Source organism: Rhyacophila brunnea, unplaced genomic scaffold, assembly GCF_057557595.1.
Source record: "Rhyacophila brunnea isolate RB1 unplaced genomic scaffold, BYU_Rbru_1.0 scaffold_8, whole genome shotgun sequence".
In the NCBI taxonomy this organism is placed as follows: Eukaryota; Metazoa; Arthropoda; class Insecta; order Trichoptera; family Rhyacophilidae; genus Rhyacophila; species Rhyacophila brunnea.
In genome coordinates this window covers 14,942,858-14,966,465 of record NW_028233350.1, presented here as the reverse complement: position 1 = coordinate 14,966,465, position 23,608 = coordinate 14,942,858, and the positions used below count along the sequence as shown (strand labels likewise).

Genomic DNA, 23,608 nt, shown 5'->3' with positions numbered 1-23,608 from the left:
GAAACTTTGATCACACAGATATCAATATCTGCATCTCATCATTCAAGAGATTTTTTTGGCAAGCCAGGCCAGGCCCTAGCAGAAGAACGCCCTGGTTCACATATCTCATAGAATAGATTGAGCTCAGAGGTCCGCCCCTATTCAGAGAGCAGCGACAATCAGTGAAAAGATAGTTAATATATTATTATTTATTGACGTCCACCAACGGATATGTCGCATAAAGGAAAGAAAAAAAATCGTTGAAATATAAGCAATTTTATTAAAATGGCGTAAATTGATAGTACACGTTTATCGGGTTAACAAAACTTATACAAATCCATAGCCGGACAAGTCCAGTGACAACAAAGTGTATTACGCCACAGATCTGTTAGACAGATACCTCCAGCGCGGGGGGTGATGATATCCGGCGTGCGTGACCCCTGATAATTAACCAGCGGGCAAGCCTTCCATTACGTCACGACCAACCCTTACCGAAACTTCCCCTAAGCCACGGACTCTGTTGCCCTGTGGTGGATTAAAATTACGCCATTATACACACCACGATTTTGTACATAATAATAGTTCTAAAGGAATTGACCAACAGAGAAGTTAAATGGTAGAAAAAACGTTGAAAAAATATTAACTTTTTTTACTATCTATGATTGAATACAATAATTATAATGTTCACAGACAGTACCTATTATAATATTGTAGCATTATACATCACTGAAAATAAATAACTTACATAAGCCCAGAAAATACCCTAGATTAAGCTTAGAAAATATTGGTTGGGCCAATTATGGCGGCCCTAATACAATATAGATGTCTTATCCATCTAACGTCATTAACCTTGCCAAGCCTTCTATTAACAGGCAATCATTCTGTAACCGTTAACCTGTAAAACATTAAGACGTTATTACGAGCACTGGTTTTGAACGTAAATCGCCGCGCACAGGGTGACCCAATAAACAGTTATCGCATGAGTGGCAGTGCTAGTGTTTGGGAAGCAGACCACGGAGCCAGCCTTATCAGGTCAGTGTCTGCCATCCTTGGTATAACCCCTTTCCCCAGCATCCGACCCATCACTGTCCTATCACAGTCCACGGAAAAGCGCCACCAAATATTTTTGGCCGAGTGGGAATCGAACACATCGGCACTAAATTACCAAAAAAGTATTAACATAAGTACAGGATATTAAAAAATGATAACTACTGTATCTGATATATATTAAAATTTTGTCATTTATGGCTATCATATTTATAATTTAAATTTAAATCATGGTAGGTACGAAAAATACATATCGACTGTGTTTACGAAAAAGGGCGTAACCCTCGATTTTTCGAGCTTTTATTAGATATTAACAATATATACAACTAAATACACGTTCTGTAAAAAGAAAGGAAGCCGCAAATGTCGATTTATTATCTAAATTCTGGTTTTAATTGAGCTTTAATTAAGTTTTAATTTATGGAAAAAAGCATTCACCCTCAATTTTAATGATTTTCTGTAATAACTTCTTTAATTAGTAGTAGATCGAAAATATATTACACCAAATCATCGATCACCATGCACCCAATGTCTATGCCTATTTTTTTATTAATATTAAGGTGATTCATCAGTGAAACGGCAAATAATTTTCAACCATAGGCGCGACGAAATTTTGCACTCGCTCCCATTCGGAGAGAGAATGTAGAGCTGGAAACACGTCATTTTGCTTCGTGATGGCGACGTCCGTAATAATTCTTATGGTACGTTTACATTTGACACTAATATCGTCATATTTATGTATGACACCATATTCACTTAAGTGTAAACAGTAAGTATATTTGTATCTGCCACTTATTTTGCGTGTGTCGACTCTCACCTACCACTTATTCAATCTACTTATATACGCAAATGTAAACACCGCGTATTCGACAAGTTCGAACTTGGAGCGATATATCACCGAAGTTGGACCACCGTCTACTTTTATGTCAAGTACCTGACACAATATTCGTAGTTTGACAGGTACCTAGTGAATTGCATATGTATATTTCTAAAACAACGGACAATCAATAATCATAGGTACACCATGAATGTATGCCCAACGTTTACGTTAATAAATGTACTGTAGCGATCTGTCAAAAATCATAGACAATGAGAAATAAATCGGATGTGCCGTGTTCTATGGATTTTGTTCGAAAATAAAATATCGCTTGTTCTCGGCACATACGATTAATTCTGATGCACTCTGTGAAGAAAAATGCGCTTCAAATGGTATTACCTAATTCATTTTGGCCCACACCTGCACTCGTATTAGGTACGACAATATTATATTGAATATGCAATGACGATCAAGTGCTAGATATCGCAATGTTACTGTTAATCGTTCTTCTACGCATTTCTGAATTGTGTGTCTTGTTTTTTGGCAAAAGGTCCAATCTTGCAAACTAAAGTTCACAAATTGAGTTGGATCTTCGATTTTAAACTCTGACATTAAACGGAAGGCACCTAGTTCTTCTCGTCGCTGAATCCATTCCCGCATCCATCTAGACCATTTTTTCCTCCTTTTTGTTGCCAAAAGACTTATAGAAAGATAGAAAATAATAACACTCGCTGCTTTCTTTTTTAACATTCCCATATTGACAACTGACATAACGTTTTTGAGAAGTATACGAAATAAGTGTCCGAATAAGTTACAATACCATATGTAAACACCGCATATATTTATTCCAAATGTTGCCATTGAATAAAGTGTCGAGACTTTATTTCAACGAGAAGTATACGAGCATTTTATGTCAGATCCATGCAGGTGTAAACAGTAAGTGAATTTTTATGTCAGACACATAAAATAAGTATAACGGTATAAGTGTCAGATGTAAACGTACCATTAAATCGTGTAAGGATGACTTAAATCGTTACCCATTTACTTTAAAAAGAAAACATGTCAATGAATATATTATTATTGTTACTGATAAAACAATAAACAGAACATTAAATGGACACATGTTGGATTTATAAGACAAATTATATTTGGTTTGACATGCCTCATTTGCACCCGCGACCCGCAATCCGCCTGTGTCTCAACTAAGGTATGGCCTTAAACCAAAATCATTCAAAAAACGTTTTTTGCCTCTTCTATAAAATTTGTTCTGTGTGGGTTACGCCCTTTTTCCTAAACACGGTTCATATGTGGTGTCAGAATTACTCAATTTGATGTCTTTGTATTGTAGGTGTTTGATAATAACAAATTTATAGGTACCTACATAGCATATATTTATATATTAAAGACTTAATACACATACCCACACAATAGTTTAACAGTTAAGAATGTCGCATTATTCATTGAAAATAGATATCTAACTTTTAATATTATCCTAAAAATATTTTGTTTAATACGTAATTCATGATATTATTTAACTTACTGCCAAATGTGGTAAATAGTAAACAACAAATTTTGCCACACATGTCACGAAATAGTTATATATACCAAAATACCTAGAGTCGGTGTTCTATAAACTGGCGTACACGTCACACGGAAAGCATTGTGCCATCGCGTTCAACTGTTGCAAGTTTTCAATGGGAGGGAACGAGATGGATGCTTAAGCGGGGGGGGGGGGGGGGGGACTGGCACGCCAGCTTATAGAAGACGGACTCTATATATGTGTACATGTTGGACATAACGCGCAAGCATTGATCACAATACAAAATAATAAGCAACGAAACAAACAATAGCACGTTATGGGAAAGATGTTATCAAATATTGACATGGAATGGGTAATCGATGGTGATCCAGTGGTACCCAATATGTACTGAAGAGAGACAGGGTAGCCTTAAAAGCTGCTAGGTAAATTACCACGATTCGATTAAGCTCTAGTGACAACTGTCCTAAAATGTAGCACCTAGAAAATATGTGTGAGCACTTGCAGTGGCTCTACAATCTACATCCACTGATGTAGTTGATTATGTACATTATAATATCAGTATTCTAATTTTAAATCCAACAATTCTATACTTTTATTCAACATTTTGAAAAAAATGACAGACAGGTACTTTTATAAAAAAAATCCTACATTGTGAGTATCATAGACTATAGATACATCTAGACACCACCCGTTGCATTGCTAAATGAAGCTGCGTGCCATGCGTTTGGTTTGTGAGCGAGCGAACGCATTCGTCTACAAATGTTCGAGACCATAGACCATTTCGGTAGTGTTCGCCCAAAGTGCTCGCACTAGACGCTCAGAATTAAAATATAATTTTCTATTTTTTTACGTTATATAGTATTTTTAAGCGGTCAAAATGCAACCATTAGGTAAAGGTATCCATAATTTAAGTTATTTTAAAGAAACACTAGGTCACTGATAATATATATAATAATATACAAATAAATTATCATGAACATGTATCAACTTACCTATGAAACGTAATACCATATTCTTGCTTATCAGTACGGCTACCATATTTTAATACAACACACAGAACCATCTTTCCTACTTAATTAACAAAAAATATTTACCATTGACTTTATGTCTAACACAAATAATAGCAATTTAGCAACACGAGCTACGATGCTACGTGAAGCGATTCTCCACGATTTGTTGGCGATACTTTTGGAAACTAACGAAAACATATGTAGACCTTTTATCTTAGTCTAGCGCGTGTCGCAGAGATTATAAGGGTGCCGAATACTTTCTCACTCGCACTCATGCATCGTTTTTGTTCAGGCCTTGGTGAGTATACTATGTTTATATATTTCAGTTTGACTTGTACTGAACAATTTGCAATAGGATCTATATTCAATTTTCCTGATAAGCATCAAATCTCAAGAAAGTATCTTTTTCGGATTCCGATAAAAGAATTCCCTTTGCTATCTCCTCAGTATGAAAGAAAGATTTCTTGCATAAAAGCACGTGTAAGATTGAAATTTATTTTTCGTTTTTTTTTTTTATCTTGTAGTTATTATGAGTACTTATGTGCATTGGCTCCAAACTTTTGGTAAAGTTTCAACAATGTATGCAGGTCAAAAAGAATTGAGTGTAAGGGATGAAAAAATAGACAAAGATAAAATAAGATGAAACTTTAAGGGACTTTTACTTCTCTGATTTTTCTTTGTCAGACAATAAGTAAGGGTTCTACGACCCTTATTCCTAAGAAAGTCGGAAAAAATCTCCCTAGTCGTTATATAGATTGCAGTGTAGAGGGAAAGCTCTATTGCTTGTTATTCCGAACATTTTTTGTAAGAAAAGTGGGATATTCTACAACGTTCATGATCGGGAATGGATTTTATAAAGGGGGACTTCTCATTTTAAGTGTTTCGCTGAGAATTATTACGAATATTATGAAAGAAAGATTACATTCGTAAGGGTGCTATGAACTCTATAATATGTAATAAAATGCAACGGTTATTGTGCGTAGTAAAATTCCTTTTGAATAAGTCTGCGGAATATACAAAGTTAACACGCAGGTTAACGCTGCAAATAAAGCGATTTTTAGCGCCTAAAATACGACGACAAACACTACTTTGTCGCGAATTTAGAATAAGTATGTCAATCGAATATCGCAGTCGTTTGACCTATGGCATAAAGGGTAATTTATTTGTGTCAAAAAATAAAAGCTCTCGTTTATAAAAAAATATAATCGATTATGATTACTTGTGTAAAATTTACCAAAATATTAATATGTATGACTATTATAGGAAACTACATTAAATATATTAGTACGATGTATCTATAGTCTAAGATTAGTACAGTATTTCGTGTATTATGTTGATATTATGTAGGCAGATTATGATTGTGTTTAATATTAATAATGATTTTGTAAAACTGTGTAGTGCATTATAGCAAAGAATATATATATATTTTTTTAATATAATATAGACACAGTTATACAGATTAATGAATTAAATCCTAAAAGGCAGTTGAATGTAACTTGGTCAGAAAACTTTTGCAAAACGTTTTATTTAAATTTAAAACGCGCGGCATGTTTTTGAAACTTTTTTTATAAAGAAGAAACAATGGCTGAAAGTGGATATGTTTCCTTTGTTTCTATTGTTAAGTGAGTGATTGAATTGTCTAAAAAGAAAGCTATTGCACGTACACACAACAGTAAAAATTATTTTATGAATTAAAAATAAGATGCTCTGAGATTTATTCTGCATTCTTATTGAGAGTAACTACCAGTGGCGAAGGGTGGAGGTAGGCTGTTAAGATTCGCTATAAATAGTGCACACTAAGCTATGTTAGTCATATGTATTTGTTTTTATTGAATTAAGACTACAATTTACAGATGGTGTTAGTTAGTTTTTAAAAATCAATTAAACTCTGCCTAAACGAAACCATAATAGATTTGGTCTAATTTGGGCAATACGACAAAATTGTGCACAATTTTTCACTCATAGTTATTTGTTTTCGTTGGATTAAAACTACATATTACACATATTGTTGGTTCATTTTTTTAATTCATTAAGTCCTGCGTAAATCAAACTATAATAAATAAAAAATATTATTCTATCTATAAAATGCTCAAAGTTATGTATGATTTAATTGCATAATTTTAGATATTTTATAGATAGACGTGTATTTTTTGACTATTATCTATTATGGCTTGGTTTTTCAGGGTTTAATTGATTTTTTTAAATCTAACCAACATTATCTGTAAATTGTAGTCTTATTTCAATGAAAACAAATATGTATGTCTGAAAAAGTTTAATGTGCACTATTTATGGCGGATCTTAACAGCCTACCTCCACCCTTCGCCACTGGTAACTACGCTATATTTCAATGATACAATACAAGTGAGAATTTTAAATAATGGAACAAATAAATAATATTTTTAATTATTGAAACTTCCAATCAAATAAATGTTCGTAGCGGTTTTATTTAACTAGATAGGAGTGAATCCTTAAATAGAGACAATGCTAGTTTACCTGTTACAAAATAAATAAAAGATGAGGTTCCCACCATACCGACAGATCAATAATAATGAACTCCTATTGACAAAATAGGTTAGCGGTATTATACGAGGTTCTTTTATTGATGTGACCTATTAAAACTGTTTAAAAACATCTATATGAAAATACTATTTACTATGTATGTATATAATATACCATAAAAATTATGAATATGGCCTTCCATAAAAATATTTATATGTTTGAGTTTGATGTTGAGCTCGCACCTACAAACTAAACGCCACCACATTCCATTATTAAATTTTATCTACATTATTTAATTGAGATACATACATATAAAATTATGTTATTTGCACTGGTGTATGCAGAACAAACACAATATAATATTTAGTAGCAAATATTGAAAACAAGGACAAATCGTTTATTCTTGTAGTCTTGATATTGGAACATACTATTAAAACCGATATGTACAACCTAACTATCGACTAAAACATTATTGTAAGATGTTAATATTAAAGTACTTACCGTTCCTGCACAAAATACTTGTTACTTCTTTGTCGTCAATATGTAATGAAATTTTGAGATTGGAGTAATATTGACATATCAATATTGAACGTAGTGATAATATTGGAATTGTGTATTTGCATTGCATTGAATAATTGTGTGCGAACCGCCATGCTTTAACTAATTAGTAAGAATACATATTAATAATTATTAATATATTATATACGCTCACGTGAAAGACAAAGAAGGCTAGAGTGACACTTTCTTTGTGAATACGGAAAATTCTATCAATCTTTTATTACGATATAAAAATTATATTGGGTACTTTGACCACATGGATTGGCCTAGTACTTATATACGTATATAAAATCATAATATTTTGATTTGATGGCAGTCATATCACACTACAATGAATTTACCAACAGGAATTCACATAATATCTATTAATTTATTAATTAACTAAAAAATACGATTCCCAGATTATGTTACTAATATTATTCACATCTATTTATTATGGTCTATTGTTTCATTAGGAATAAAAATAATATTGGCCCTTTATATCTTGCAAATTCAGTGGTTCTGGTTTATTTGAAAATATATAGGTAGTAAACCAATACTTTCATGTAAGCGTGCAATTATTAAAAAAAAAAGTGTATCGTGCACGTATTCGTATGTACACGTGCATGGATTTACTGACACCGATATTGTGTATTTTAAACTATCACGATAATAAATGTTGTTTAAACACGCAATTAAAAGTGCCGACTGTCTCTCCAATCTCATTCTTCAAGCGTAAGCGAGACGCGATGTTGTGATTGTATGGTGCTATTTGACAGTTTTAGACAGGTTCGTAGATAATCAGTAAACGTCAATTTTTTTTGTGCGGTGTGGTTCGTATTTCTTCCGGCAGTTCCGCCACTATCGTCCTACTGCATGCGCATCCGCCATGCAAGTACCAATTATTGCGTGAAAATTCAGAAGCTTCTGAACGGACACGATAATACAGTAAGCTCCTAAAAGAATTTATGTTATTATTATACTTATCATTTACACGGGGAATTGTCGTTCAATTTGTTCCGTACTAGTGTCTTCAGTAAAATATAATACCTTTATACAAGTTGAAGAATTCCGATGGTAGAGGTAGACCACTCTCAGTTTTTACTGAATAGTCATACACAGCTCTTAAAGTTAGACATTCCTGTTGTAGAAGATGTATGAAAAAAAACGACATATTTTTATACTCGTGCGTGTATTATTGATCAAATTTTAGTTGCTGTCAGATATTTTATCATATTGTATATATTTTAATTATCAATTAATATGCATACAAAAAAAACAGTTGAATCAATAGTGCCAAGTGTATGTAATCAGTTGGCATCGTGACTCGATGACACGGTGCATGAATTTGTCACTATGTTGCAATACCTTACATACGATGACGCGATGTTCGAAGAGGGTGGTGACGCATCTATCTTACGAGCGTCGTCGGCGTCGGTTTCTACTCTAATTTTAAAATCGACGACACAAACCGACGTCGATGCGCTAGCGTCTCTACATACCATGCCATTCAACCCGGTTAAACACGGGCACTGTGTTTTGATGTTATATAATACGGCATTGCATACTTATGTATTTATATCGGTGACTAACCATTATACAGTTGTCAGCTTTGATTGTCGACACAACACGTAATTAGGGTTGTATTTCCTTCATTTATTTTTACGTATACAAGGTATACTGAAAATTTTCCAGGATACCTACCTTGTATACGTAAAAATAAATGAACAGTAAGTATGTATATATAGGTGTTTATACAGGAAGCCTCGTGTTTTGTCATTTTATAAGAAAGAGATTATTGCAAACTTATTATGATTTTTTCATGTGATTAAGCTTTATAAAGATGTCAGTGTTAATTATTATTGACAGACAATAAGCCGGTGTTTATATTGTAGCCACAATATTATATTTTAGCTTGGAAAGCCTTCAAAAGCTTAGGAAAAATAAAGAAACACTTTTCGGATAGGGTGACATTTATTAGACGTTGAATATACATAGCTACGGATTATTGTAAAAATAACTCATCCACGGACGCAACATTTTTCTATTCGCCATAGGTACATGCTGAAGTAGATATTTCAGTGACTATTTTATAAACTAAATCAAAAAACAATCAAATTTATAATTGTTCATTTTGAAAATTTTTAGTCACATTGGCCTAGATTTCGGTGTGTATTTATATACTGAACATATTATGCACTAGCTCTCAGCTAAACAAACCCCTTTCTGACACCCTTAGAGCGGCGTTCGCATTCATATACCCATTGAAATTAAGTACTTAACTGAGCGACTAATGCCTTGTCCAGATGGCTCGATTTGACTAGTTTCCATTCTAGGTACATGTGACTTCATTAAGCCGTCCACATGGATTCGCGGCTTGGCATCTATCGCGCGACAAGCGCAACCACTCGCTAGATTCTCGACTACGCGAAGTTATCGCCATTCAAAAATTAATTACGTCACCTAGCTTGTACACTGCCAATAATACATCTTGCCAGTTATCGCGACATATAACATCTCAAAGGAACCGTGTATCACGATTGAGTTGCTAGTCTGTATTCTCGCACTCGCACTTGTTTTGTATGCCCGTCCAAAAATGAATTACGTCCATAATATTATTATAATATAGATGGACAATAATAAATTTCTAAGTCAAATACTACTTCACATGATCGTTATTATGAATATAGAAAATATAATTTGAATTACAATTAAAGCGAAAGATGAAATTACTCGATTTTTTTCGTATGAAATTATATACTAATCGGTTCCAACCAACATTAAATGATCATCGGCAAATACAAGTTTATTATTATATTATTAATATAAAAATGCCATTTATATTATTATATAAATAGTACGTTATATTGTGTACTGTAAATTATGTTTTAGTTGTTGTTCGATCATAATATTAATTTGCAACTGAGTAATTTCAATTTATTTGGATGACAGTGTAGTATGTCTTATGATTCATATAAAAGCTAAGGATGCTGCTGATTATCGAATAATTTAATAGACAAATAATAAAATACAGCTCGTATAATTTAATAGTTTTGGTTTGACTTCGCTATTTTTATAATGATTAAAATTTTACACTCGTTCGCGGAAATATTTAGGACATAACCGTTATTTCAGTGTAAAATTATGTAAACTGGGTATTATTAGAAGCGTCAAGTTATGAAAATTGATATGTTTTTGTATACAATATAAACATGTTAACGCGTGCCGAAAATAACGTGAACGCCTCAAAGTAAACAACATTTCGTATCGATTGGTTTTTCAATGTTCTACCATTCCTAATTTTAAATATTTTTAAACAGCTTTATGTGTAGGCCTAGCGATTGGATACATATCTATTTTCCCTTTCTTGGCTAATCCACCCAAAGAAAAGTTTCGTCAACCTAACAAGAATCGATATGTTTATTCTGGTTTCTATCTACGTTTATTTGATTACAGTGAATCTAAATGGCAGGTTCTATTAGGCATAAAGCCCATTGACGCAGCGAGTGCGGCGCTCGCGCAAAATTTCTACAAGTGGCGCATAAATCATCGAAAATACAACGTAATCAAATACGCCAGCGCCCACTGGATTTGGCGACGCATTATACGCGCGCGCCGCATGAATCATCGTTTTTTCGCGAATCACCGCTTCTCGGCGATACGAATGAAAGAAAATACAATGGAGTCCATTCATTGAACACAGCGAGCAAAAACACGCTGCGCGAGGCATCGTCGATGGACAGGCGGAAAGCAATTATTTAATTACAGAGAAGTCATTGTTTTATTTTATTCCGTGTCATTATATTTCGCTGGTTGAATAATGTCGTCGTAAATTTTAATTACAAGCCCGAAATAATATAATATTTTTATTGCTTTGTTATGAGAGGCGCTGTAATAATATTTATTTTGTGCTGCTTGGGCCGCTTAGTACATAGGTGAAGGGTAATGCGCGGGAAGAGACGTGTGATTATGGTTATGAATAAACACTGCATTCGCCGACTTCGCGCGCCCGACGCGTTCTGTGGGCACCATCGCTTAGGTACTTTCCACGGTGAGACCTTTTGGTGAGAGTTGACGCATAGATTACCTTCTGTAAAATTAGTAAGAATGTTTTCATAATGAATCATAAGTTTGCACACTCACGTTGATATTGCGTTCACTTGAGAAGAATTCAATTTTACAAATAGTACATACCTATAATAATAATTATATATTTATTTAGATAATTCGGTAATCACACCATCATCAAGAATACTATTATAATGTATTAAATCGGTGTGACAAATTAAGTAGCTATCGAGTATTGACTGAACCCACATTTGGAGTTTAACTATTGAGATACGACATTAATTTTTGAATATCATTGCACCTGTAAATCAAATTTTATCCCATAAAAGAAAAGACATAAAGGGAAATAGCCTTTAGCCGGCTCTCACATCAAAACTCGCCGCCTGCAACGTGTCGAATACGTCGATGTGACGTCATCGTTATTCACAAAACACACGTTGCCAAATGGAGCTCCGCAGATTGGTCGAATGCACCTACGCATTGGTTATTCCTATACCCGCTCGCCGATCGCGGCATCCAAATATCCATACGTTTCGAAGGTTACGTGCGACTGTCACTAGGTAGATGTGCGCGGTCTTCATATGCAACATCGGATCGACGTTCTTGGAAGGTTTGATTTATGGCTGTGCGGCAGACGAGGTGAATTTAGATGTGAGAGCCGGCTTACACAATTACGCAATTTGTATTCATCAATACACCAAGAAATTTGATATTGTGATATTTTCTGAACAAAAACATTAATTACTCCATTTTGATCCAATATCCAATGTTCCTTTTAAATTAGTTTTATTTTGTGTACATTCATGGAATTAAAATTACCATGAACTGAAAACACCGTAATCAACCATTATCAATTTTGTAAGGTACATACACTTACACGCAATATATTATTATTTATAAGCTGGTGTAAATTTTGGCAGGTACTAAATACCTGTGGCATTTGTTTGGTTAAGTAAAGGTAGAAATGCTCGCCATTAGAAGATGGATGGGATAGGAACAGAGAAATGCACAGATGCTCCGGTCACCCCAACTGCCTACCCTCGAATTATATCGCCATGTTTTGGCTACAATTTAGTAGAGCGTATAAAAGGTTAAGCACAGGTGTGTCGAGATCAGTCTGCCGCAGATAGACAGGAGTGGATTGTTTTTTTTTATAAAATAATCCATAGCAACATAAACCGTACGTTGTGTACACTGGTACGACCGTGTAAATACTCATGAGTTCACGTGACTCTAAACCAATGTCTCCCAACCTTCGTACACCTACGGACCGGTGAAAATAGAAGTAATATTTAGCATTGCATTTACCACATGGAAGAAGTCCAGGACGTGACGCTCGATCGAGGGAAAATGTCGCAACTGTGTGTTTGTCCTATTCTCCGATGCTGGAGCGTTGTAGAGTAAAGTCAGTTATTTAGTAATCGCTGTAAATCTTTTTATTCATTGTTTTTATACACGATATAGAACGCAAATACAAGACTACCCATTCAATTGATATACTTATCCAAATTCCAGATAAAGCAACGAACGTTTCGAATTTAAAATACAGTGTAAAGAAAGTTGTGCGAATTAAAACTTTTGGAGGATTCACATAACACATAAAATCATAATGAGCAAAACATTACGTGAATCCGCGCCTGCATTTAGATATGCCGTGCGTAGAATCAATTCAGCGTAGTGAAGTTGGCAATGTAGTTATTGCCCAGGGTGCTATTGAGGGCACGAAACTCGCATTTTATTTTTTCAATTCACTCTCCTCCTAAGAGGGAAATGCCAGGGTTAAGTCACCTGGCGGCTTTTGCACTCTATATATACGCCTCTTTACGTTGCATGTTAACAATAAGGGATTTCGTAAATGTTTCAAATTTCGTAATTTCGTAATTTCGAATACAGTAATTAAAATTGTGCAAGTATGGAAATCTTTCAATGCCTTACAATTCAAATAGAAAAACGTTTCTAAATTTTGATTATGTGGTCGAATCAACGCGAAATGGTATATGTACCTATGTAATTGAAGTGCTAGACAGTTGATTAGCCTATTTCTTTGATCAAAGTTTAATTTATGTTTACCGAAGTCAATTACATATATTAATATATAAAAATTATAACATGTGGTGAGCAGTGGCGGCCGGTAACAAGAATATGAGGGAGTGCAAAAAAGACTCACCTATTTATGCAAGAAGTCCATCCTCCGATCCTTGGATTTTGAAAACACGTCAATAACACGAATATTAAAGTCTGGTATTGACGATATCAATTGTTTTTCTATACTAAGCATCGCAAGAGCATTTAGCCTGCCTTGAGACATGGTATTTCTCAAAAATGACTTAACCCTCTTTAAAGTTGAGAAACAACGCTCACTTTCCACTGAAGTCATCGGAATTGTACAAATTATTTTTAATAGGGTAACACTTTCACTAAATACTTCCAGTAAATTATTATTAGTGAAAAGTTGAAGTATCGACAATGCTCCATCAGTAACGTAGAAATCTTCTCTACTGTATAAGACTATTAGTTCATTTTTAAGTTTAAATTTGTCAATAATGTCGTATAATGTGGTTACCGTATTAAAATCTGTAGTTGGAAAATTTGTATGATAATCCCGGAACTTTTCACTAAAAAACAATTTGGCTATTACTAAATGACCTTTATATTCGAAACGATCTTTCGCTTGGTTCACTATAATGTCGCATACTTCATTGCATATTACAGAATGAGGTAAATCATTGGGACGACGTTTTTTCGATGGTTGAATTTGTGACATATGATTATTTTGACGAATACATTGTATAGCACGCGTAAAGTGTTCAATGTCCATATTTATCTCCAACACGTCCTTTGACCTCGATTGAAGTTGTTTAAAAAGTATATCACAGTTTGGCATAATTTTGGCAAAGAAATCTAACCAATAGTTAAAATTGTCTTCGTTTAAATACCGTAACAACATTCCAGCTTGATTAATGGTATCGGCGTCTAAATTTTCAGATTCTAAAATGTGTTCCATGCACTCTTTTAACTGATCGCGATAAGTATGCACAACAGTAACTGTTCTTATATTGAAATTCCACCTCGTTGTTGGTGCTGCTGGTATTTTTCTATGAACTATTTCTTTCAAGATATCAGTTCGCTTCGCAGACCTCGAAAAAAAAATTGGAAACGCTCGTAAATTAGCAAAAAAGTTTCGGACTATGGTGTTAGCTGAAACACTTCTTTCCATTATCAAATTCAATTGATGTGCATAACAATGTATGAAGTGTGCGTGTGGATACGAAGCTTTTATCAAAGCCTGTACACCACCTAATCGGCCACTCATCACGGATGCGCCGTCATAACTCTGGCCAATTAGTTGTGCTTGTTTAATGTCGAGAACTTCTAGTTCTTTCAAAATTTCAGATGCAAAACCTGCCGCAGTGTGGTTTTTCGGCGTCATAAATTTCCAGAATCGTTCATGTATCTGTCCGCGTAGTTCATACCTTATGACCAAAACAAGTTGTTCTGTAGTAGATATGTCCGTTGTTTCATCTGCTTGTATAGCTACAAACTTGCTTTGTGATATTTCATTTTTAATTTCGTTACGGCACACCTCTAGAATCGAATCTAAAATGTCATTTTGAATCGTTTTTGACGTACCCTTAAAAACACTATTGCTCTCCAAATGCTGTTTCATGGCTATGTCAATTTCCGAGACAAAGTCAATAAGCCCTCGGTAAACACCTGGATTATTTGAATCTGCAGATTCATCATGTCCTCTAAGAGCTAATTCAAATGCACCACAGAACTTCACACAGTCAATCAATCTGGATAAAATATAACGATTTTTGTCAACACGTTCGTTAAATTGTTTCACAGATAAACGGTACCCTGCATCCAATTGTGAACGTATATCTATTTCTCCCAAGACTGCAAGTTGCATTTCATTTAAAATATGTTTTTCTGAACCACTGTGTTTTTTGATTTTTACTGACAGGTGGACCAAGTCTTGAATCCCATGGACCGTCCAGTTAACATCTCCGCCGAACAACAGACACGGAAAACAAAATAGGGTATTAAGAATATTACATCCGCAAAGCCATTGTGTTTTTGAATACATTTGCACATTAAATTTCCGATTAACAATCTTCGATTTCACTGTACACTTTTGAATTAAATTTATACATGGCAAAGGACGGCCTGCCACTTTAATATCAATTCGTTTGGAAAAATCGTGACGATTGTCCTTAATATATGCAACTGAATACACGGTACTCATTGTAAATACTATTAAATCTATATTATAAACCCAACTGTCGAACGATCAACCCATAGACTATATCAACCAAACTCACAGTCGTGAATATGATTATATTTTTGACACAATATGCATCGACATGAAGTTCGTCATTTCATTATAATAATTAGGCTTCCAACTGTACCTCGACGCGTCGCCTGAGTTATATGTAGGAATATTCATATTGGTTTGTGAGGTTTGTGTATAAAGTCCAAATGACTAGCTTATGTGTGTGTGCTTTCGGCCGGTGCACTGTACTTGAAATGAAAAGAATATGAAAAACATCGTTTCCAACGAAGACTCATGTAGTCTTATAGAACTTTGGTGATTTTGATTCTACAAGCTTCATTTCTTTTGTCGCTGTGGTTGTCCGCTATAAATGTATGCGTGAAAAATGTGCGTAAATTCAAGGAACACTTCGAATAATGCTCCTGCATCGATGGAATTATTACGTGTGTATTGGTCGCGTCTCATCGACATTGTTTTTTCGACATTTGTGTGTATGGGTGGCTGAGGCGAAGTGTTGAAACGCTTGCGTCACCATTGTTCGAAAACGCGCGGAATTTAAAATGAGTGATTTCGCATAAGTTTTCGATATCGCATTTTTCTGAATACATGGGGGTTTTATATTACCTATATATTTTTATTTAATCTATGACGGGAGTGCACTGCACACTTTGCTCCTTTACTAGAGCCGTCCCTGACTGGTGAGAATGAGATGTGTGGCGGATAAAGTCGTAGTCAGTCGATGATAGAGTGATGTTATAATCGCGGGTACGAATGTACTGACGAGACTAATGTTAACGAGAGATTAGTAGGACCGCGAAATTGGACCGAAGTGGAATGACGGTTGGCTCCGTCGAGTGACCGGACTCCTGATGAGTAGTGAGCCGAGTGACGAGTTACGGATCGTCCTTACTATTTATACAAATGCAGTCCATACATTACAAGAGACATTTTCGCAATCATAATACACACTATTGATCTAGCTATGATTGAGGAAATGCTGACTATCGCTTCTGCTACTTGTTTTGTTTTGACAACAAAACGTAAATATTGAAGTGTGTCACACTTGTAATGCTGAGTGGTATAATCGCTACATATTATTTATTTTTATAAAATTACCAATTTTGATTATTCTAGAATAGTCACTATCTTACATTTTTTTCTTTCTTAAACATACTTTTACTATGGAATTACCTTGCGTTGTTTAGTTTAAACTTAAACCAACATTATATTGTCCATGAAACGATAATTACCCAACTATCTGTAAACATCAGAACTTAACACACACCCACACTTGCAAACACTACTACCTAATTAACTGTAGTTTGGACAGTCCACACCATAAACATTTGCGCGATTTAATCAAATCTATACCTGATCACGTGTCGCTACTTGTGACGAAGCACTAAAAATCTCCTCCACAATAAATTATGACTTGTTTATCATAAACAAAAACATTTGTATAAAAATAATAAAATGTTCTTATATTACAAATGTTTGCGAACAGTTTTAATACAATGTTTATTTGTTCACCGACAGATGTATCTTGGTCTGTACTAGGCTTGTGCGAGTAGAAATAATTAGGCACTATCAAAACAAAAATTCAATTGACAATACATTTACAAGATTGTTACTTTGGATCCCATAAATGCATAAATTCATCAACGCGGGGTTTTTTCGTAGATTCAAGGTGTTTTCGAGGATATTTTCAATGTAGGTACTTATCAGGGCCTAGAGCCCTCACCAATTTGGGGAGCCTCAGTTATAGCTCATGCAGCCCTGGCTATTAGTTGGCAATAACTTAAATGTAATTAATGAAAAAAATGTTTTCATAGTATTTCAGATGCTTACCTTAATTAAATGTGATCCACTCAAACGGCAACTTGCAACTGAAAAAGAAAACAAAAGAATAATATTAAAATACTTGGAAGAACATAGGGAAAAGCTTCATAATAGTATTCATTAAGGCAGTGTTTTTCAATCGGGCTCCGTAGATCCCTAGAATTCGCGGAAGCTTGCAAAAAAAGCTATAACCATTCTGGTACCTAATAATATAGTTTTAAAAAAATCTTCAATGTGACCTATTATTAAACATTGAAACGATGAAATATAGTTTCAAGTGCCATAACTATTATTTAAGAAACGAGAGTGTTGTTCTTCGCCTACCAGAACATCGGACCATTGCCTCTTGATTCGCTACATCCCCGTACGGTTTATAGCGGGTCTAAATTCAACGTCCCGACGTTTTAGTGGGTGTGCCGCTGTTACTTGTGATGATTTTTTTGTAGTAATTACTAATTAGCAATGAAGTATTGAATGTCGCCAGCTATTTATTACACACCGGTGAATTAATTTATATCAAAGCATTGTTGTTTTTTATTAAATAAAACGCAATTTTTTGTGGTACTTATTCCACTTTTAATCCCGGTCCTAATCTATTACAATGCAGTTCCACCATGAACTGACAGTTAACAAAATAAAAGAAATTATATCAAAGCGTTGAAATATGCACGTTAACGTTAAAGTTGCAGGATTGATTTATATTTTTTATTGTTAGTTGTGATATATTATTCTGCCCGTTCATTTTTGACAAATGTGTATAACAATTTACGCCTCCGACGCTAATACGTTACGTTTGGATTGGATGTATAGGTATATAACAATTTCAATTGATATATTTTGATACATTCATCCAATAGTTTAGTTACACATTAAACATTAAAATTTATCCCTCGGGGCCTTTTTGTGGGCCAAATAAAGGTATCCTGATATTATGTTCCGCCATACAAAACGATTAGGAATGACTACATTAAGTCAACGCAAATATTATTACATAAAATGTGGAACGTAAACTTATTATAAAATAATGCTCCAGTTGATTAAAACGATGAAAATTGCAGAATGCACGGCACGTTGTTGCGAACGGATGTTGGGTAAATAATAAACTTGGTATTTATCCCTGGGGTGTGAGAAGATAGCAGAAGACCAAACGGACCTTTGACGCGATAAATTAAATACGTAAGTGTTTTACAAAACACGCGATAATTTCTAGCAAAATGCAGAAAATAAGAAATACTTAGGTTATATCGTAGTAGGTTTATATATAGATCTATGTATCTCCTAAGCCTTAGGTGTTTCCCAAAGAGTGGTACGCGTATCCCCTGGGGTAAGGGAAGAGTTTAGTGGGGGTACGCGCTGCACCGGGCTTTGGCTACGCCTGGTGCAACATGCATTACGACATCAATACAACATCCATGCTTGAAGGTTTATCGCATGCGGAAGAAGAGTAATTGTTGGAATTGGCTTCAGACGGATTCTTAAAAAATAAATATAAGGAGTGTACTTTAACATCATTCTGGTTGCGAATTCAACATAATATGCATCCAGTTTAACAGAGAGTCCTGAAATACATCTTGCCTTTTCCAACTTCATATCTATGTGAAGTTGCTTTTTCAGCATTTGTAGACATTAAGTCAAAAAAAGGAACAGGCTTTTGGATGTGGAACCGCATCTCAGATTGAAATTAACAACCAGGGAACCAAATTATGATGATCTGTCTCTCTTGAGTCATTCATAATAAATGAACAGCATGGATTTAGAGCAGGCCGATCAACGGAAACTAACCTGATGGTATTTACCGATTATGTGTCATCGGCACTGGATAGAGGCCACCAGGTTGACTGTTCTTACAATGACTTCTCGAAAGCATTTGACAAGGTCGATCATGACATCCTGATGGAAAAACTCCAACTTATTGGTTTGTGGGATCGATTTTTGAAACTATTCGGGAGTTATTTTAGGAACCGTCAACAATACGTATCGTACGGCCTTTATCAGTCACAGACCTTTTACACATTTTCTGGTGTCCCCCAGGGCTCAAACTTAGGGCCGTTGCTGTTCACGATTTTTATAAATGACATAGCATTGGTAATAAAAAATGCTATGTTTTTGTTGTTCGCTGATGACTTGAAACTCTTTTTGGAAGTTGTCACCTTGGACGATTGTGGTCAGCTCCAACTTGATATAGATAATGTATTAAATTGGGGCAGGCGTAACAAACTAGAATTCAATATTGATAAATGCAATCTTTTATCGTTTACCAGAGCCTCAAAAGTGTTGTTTTTCCAATACTCGATGCATGGCAGAGTTCTGTCACGAATATCATCTGTAAGGGATCTTGGCATTACGTTTGAGAGTAAACTGACATTTATTAGCCATATAGTTACCATTTGTAACAAAGCGCTTAAAATGTTGGGCTTCGTCATGCGTACTTCCCGGGTCTTTTCAGATGTTACGGTATTAAAACTTTTATTTAATTCTTTAGTTCGAAGCAGACTTGAGAGTGGGTCTATTGTTTGGGCACCGCACCAGTTGAAGTATGGCCTTATGGTGGAGAGGGTACAGAAGAAATTCTTGAGACTCCTTTACTTGAGGTTGTATGGATACTACTCTTAGGCATGCTTACATACTGCAGTCTGCAATTTAGAAGAAATCTTTATTTAGCTACGTATTTTTTTCGACTTCTACAAGGTATAAATGAGAACTCTGCCATTCTGGGCAGTGTTGACCTGTGTGTCCCTGATAACTATCTTAGAAATAGAGACCACCAGTTGTTTATTCTCCCAAGGTGCAGAACCAACCTGCCACTGGTAATGCCAATTGGGAGAGTGATAACTATGTTCAACGAAATTGCTTCGGGTGTTGATATATTCCACCTACGTGATAATGAGTTTAGGTGGATGTTGTTTTATAAAATCTTAAAATAGGGTCTGCTTAGCTCATCCGGTGTACTTCCTTGTACCTATCTAATTCATCTACTGATATATCTCTTTTTTTATGTAATACTGTTATATTTATATATCTTTGTTTCTAAATGTCATGTTGTGAACGTCTTAAACTTATAATTTGTAATGTCCACAATATGTTAAAAAATAAATGAATTGAATTGAATTGAATTGAACATTAACAATTTCATCCTTCTCATTGCTTATAATGAATGTTATTTATAATATGACTTTTATTTATATTTTATTATGAATGAATTTTATTTTTCTTTTATTAATTTTTTGTTTATAAGTATAGGAAAGGAAAAAATTAATATATTTTGATTGTTATTAAAGTATGTGCTTATTATATATTTTTTTTGACGAGGGATACTCAGTGTTACGAAAATTATAGAAGGGGTACACAGATGTCGAAAGTTTAGGAACTAAGAGGTTGAACAGACTTCCATATTATTTACAAAAAAAAGTTAAGACTAGTGTTATTTTGGGTCAGAGAATTCTGTGGTGATTATATCCCCATCTCCGAGATTCTACAATGCAGATGAAAATTTGGAATGCGGTAACAAACGTGAAGAATTTATTTAAGTGCTTTCGGTTCCAAACAAAGGGTTATGGTATCTCGCTGGGAGCCTATTATCGGAACGATATGGATCTCATTAGGGGAAATATACAGAATATATGTTTTAAATGTAACTTAACTACCCGGTAGCGGGTAGATGCACTCATATAAGTCATATAATAATTATATTGATTGCTTGAGCGAGGACGTAACTTTAATTAATATATTATGTCCTAAAATGGAGATGCGAACTTATTGATTAATTCTAATAGGTTTAGTTAGCCCGAGATCCATACAAATCTTAAGTTAAAAAAAGAATAACACGTCAATTAAAAGTTTAAAATTTTCGATTTGCTCTTTCTGATTTTACAATAAATATGGTAACGGCACAATTAAATAATTACAAATTAATAATTAATACTAACTTTAAATAGTGTTTAACGGAATATGTATATTTACTCATTGTGAATATAGTATAAGTACACATTTACAGTAGACACATTATTTTGAAAACACTTCTGAGAAAATACAGGTATTAACCAATAGAAAAAATCTTTTTGTAAAAAGTAAGACTCCCCGCAGGAATCAAACCTGAATCTCGGATATCGCGACCATGCACATATAATCACCATGCTAAAGGAGTCATATTTAGTTGTGACAAATTTTAACTAATGCCTTTTTAATAATCACTGAAATGCTTTCCAAATTGAGCTACTATTGGCGATCGGCTTTTGTATTTTAAATCAAAGTAGATAGGTACTTTAATTACGAGGGTGGGTCAATAATTCCTTAGAAAAAAGCATTAAAACAGTTTTTTTTTTGTATTTTTTTTTTATTTCTCAACATAATCTCCTTGGAGCTCAATACACTTGGTTAGACGTTTCTCAATTTTTTTTAAACCGTCAGAAAAATAAGTTTTCGGAAGGTCCTCAAAATAAGCATTTGTCCGATCGATGACTTCTTCATTTGAAAAAAAACGTCGTCCACTTAGCCAATTTTTTAAGTTTGGGAAAAGGAAAAAGTCACTGGGGGCTAAATCTGGCGAATACGGTGGGTGGTCGACCAATTCGAACTTCAATTCTTCAATTTTAGCCATTGATCGTAAACATGTGTGAACACGGGCATTGTCCTGATGAAAGAGGATTTTTTTCCTGTTTAAATGAGGCCGTTTTTCTTCAATTTTGTTTTTTAGCTGGTCCAATAAAGATGCATAATAATCCCCTGTTATTGTTTTTCCTTTTTCCAAATAGTCAACGAAAATAATTTCACGTGCATCCCAAAATACAGTAGCCATAGCCTTACCAGCTGATTTCACAGTTTTCGCCTTCTTTGGACATGGTTTGCCTTCGCAATCCACTGCTTTGACTGTTCTTTCGTCTCGGGAGTATAGTGGTGTATCCATGTTTCATCTACAGTCACAAAGCGACGAAAAAAATCATCCGGATTGCGTTGCATGAGCGACAACAGGGCTTTAGAGGCCACCACCCTATTGCGTTTATTGTCGACTGTGAGCAAACGCGGCACCCATCTTGCAGAAATATTTTTCATGCCCAATTTGTCATGTAAAATAGAAATGACGCTACCTTTTGAGATCCCTGTAACCTCAATTATCTCACTCAACTTTAATCTTCGGTCACTTAACACCATATCGTGGATTTTATTGATCATTTCTGGTGTAGTCACTTCTACAGGACGTCCTGAGCGTGGTTCATCCTTTGTTGATGTACGACCACGTTTAAATTCATTTAACCAGTTATAAATAGTTGCAAGTGAAGGAGCAGATATGCCGTGAAATGTTTAATAACAGCTCTAAACTCAATTTTCTCCATTTTCCATTTTTCCATTTTCCACAAGCAACTTTTTTTTTTTAAATGTACGAGAAACACACAACAACCCGACCAATCTGATTGAAACTTCGCAGCATACTGAATCGGTAGTGCCGCTGCATGAAAACAAACCGCTTACAGTACTAGTCGCGCCACCTGTCGGCTTTTCTAAGGACTTATTGACCCACCCTCGTACTAACCGACGTCACGGATCACTCCAAGATTTTTTGTTGTAACTAACTTGAACTTCCTAAAATAAAAATAGTTAATCAAATATATTAAGGTACATTAGATTCGTATATTTTTATTGACATGGCAAGAAAATCGTTTTCGCGGTAAGACATTGAAATATTTTTAATACTGCCAGTCGTCGTACTTGCGTATTTAATAGATAATATTACACATTTGGACTAGGACTAAGTCCCAGGTTCGAATCTTGGGTCTGGCAAGTACACATATTGTTTTTCAATTTGTGTGTGAGCCAGGGTATGGACCTAATAGGTTGAGCAAGTGGCTGACATCCATTTCTCGTAAAAAACAAAATATGTTAATACAAACCTCTACTCTGTGGAGGCCCATATGATCCTATTAGGATCGGACATGGTCGGAATTTTTTTTTACGGAAGTTTTTACGGAAGTAGCATAAACAGGGTAAAATGGTTTCCAATG

General features: G+C 34.7%; 1 protein-coding gene across 1 annotated transcript in view; it reads right to left on the bottom strand.

Annotated features, from left to right (window-relative positions):
- SP1173 (major facilitator superfamily domain-containing protein SP1173) overlaps positions 1-23,608 on the bottom strand; it is a 199,695-nt gene that overhangs the window by 76,598 nt on the left and 99,489 nt on the right. The window contains exon 3 of the mRNA XM_085958744.1: positions 17,622-17,659. The gene's annotated coding sequence lies outside the window, so the exon portion shown is untranslated. The remainder of the gene's footprint in view (positions 1-17,621; positions 17,660-23,608) is intronic.